Source organism: Nomascus leucogenys, chromosome 8 (genome assembly GCF_006542625.1).
Source record: "Nomascus leucogenys isolate Asia chromosome 8, Asia_NLE_v1, whole genome shotgun sequence".
NCBI classification, from domain to species: Eukaryota; Metazoa; Chordata; class Mammalia; order Primates; family Hylobatidae; genus Nomascus; species Nomascus leucogenys.
Window position 1 is genome coordinate 2,527,738 of NC_044388.1, and position 2,055 is coordinate 2,529,792.

A 2,055-nucleotide genomic window follows, 5' to 3' on the forward strand; every position below is an offset into this window, starting at 1 on the left:
CACAAATTTTTATTTTTCCTGGAATTAATAATCTTGTTTTTTAAAATCATTTATTTTCTATGTATTTCTCACAAAATCTACCTGAAATTCTTCCCCCAGTTGCTTAAATCTCCTATCAGAATATCTAGATATAGCAGAGAATTTTCTCCATTTCATCTTCTTGAAGACATCACTGCTGGAGACTGCTGACCTTCTCCAATCTGACTGTTCATCCCCTCACCTTGCTGCACATCTGGCAACCTGGCATCTCTTTTCTCATTCTCCTGGGCATGTTCTTTGCCTCATTCTTTTGTTGTTGTTGCTTTGTTTTGTTTTTGTTTTTGTTTTTGTTTTGTTTTGTTTTGTTTTGTTTTGAGACAGAGTCTCGCTCTTGTTGCCCAGGCTGGAGTGCAGTGGCCCACTGAACCTCCACCACCTGGGTTCAAGCTATCCTCCTGCCTCAGCCTCCCAAGTAGCTGGGACTCCAGGTGTGCACCACCACACCCGGCTAATTTTTGTATTTTTAGTAGAGACAGGGTTTCACCATGCTGGCCAGGCTGGACTGGAACTCCTGAGCTCAAGTGATCTGCCTGCCTCGACCTGGCAAAATGTTGGGATTACAGGCGTGAGTCACTTTGCCTGGCTGCCTCACTCTTCTGTGGGAGTTTTATTTGCCATATTCTATGCTTTTCTTTCTTTCTTTTTTTTTTTTTCACATGGTCACTTATTTTTATAACAATACATATACCATGTTATCACCATGGAATGTAAATTCAGGTTAGACAAGAGAATTTCACAAGTGTAATGGCATTCTGTAGTATAGAAAAGCATGTGTATAATGTCTGTTCAAACCAGCTTGCTTATAAATCATTAATTCCATTATAGGTAATATGTTTCGTTTAACGTTTACAATTCTTATGGAGAAAATAACACACACATTTAAAAAGTGTTCTTCAGTTACCTTTCCATGAGTGCTTGAAATACATGTTTCTGTTTCAAGACGACATTTACGAATTATTCTTATATTACAGCAGCAAATATAGATGTCTACAATTACAAAAGAACTAAACTGGAATTCATAAGTTATTCTCATGTTTCCAGTTAAGATTCTTTAATAAATACTCCTACTATGCAGCTCTATTGTAAGCTTCCTAGATTTGATTTAAACACATACACATATATACTTTCAGCTGTGAGAGGTTTTACAAGTTATAGTCCATGCACTTTTTTTTTTTTGTATTTTTAGTAGAGATGGGGTTTCATTGTGTTAGCCAGGATGGTCTCAATCTCCTGACTTCATGATCCACCTGCCTCGGCCTCCCAAAGTGCTGAGATTACAGGCGTGAGCCACCGTACCCAGCCTCCATGCACTTTTTTGACAGAGTTCTAAAAGAGCCAGCCAGCCAGTCCACAAGACAGGCAGAAAAAAGTTAAATTAACTGGGGCAAATAGGACTCATATAACATCCAAAACATGCAAGATTCTGCAGCAAACTAGGAGTACTTCAAGGTTGGTTTGCTATCTTCTTTAGAACTAATATTATCTTAACAGTTTAAGAAGGTGGACATTTCAACACCATCATTTAGGTGACATGTTTCTTTTGTGTTAATTTGACTCCCCTGAATGACCTAGTTAGTAAACTAGTCACTAGTAATTCAGTCACCAGGCAAATCAAGCCTGCAAGAAAGGCCAGTATTCACAATGCCATGTTATCAGCTGAACCCACTCAAATAGTTTATTTTCAGCATTAATATGTAGCTTCAATAATGAGATGTGGACGCGGTGGCTCATGCCTGTAATCCCAGCACTTTGGGAGGCCGAGGTGGGTGGATCACTTGAGGTTAGGAGTACAAAACCAACCTGGCTAATATGGTGAAACCCCATCTCTACTAAAAAAAAATACAAAAATTAGCTGGGCGTGGTGACGAGCACCTGTAATCCTAGCTACTCAGGAGGCTGAGGCAGGAGAATCACTTGAACTCAGGAGGCAGAGGTTGCAGTGAGCGAGATTGTGCCACTGCACTCTAGCCTGGGCAACACAGCAAGACTCCATCTCAAAAAAAAAAAAAAAAAAAA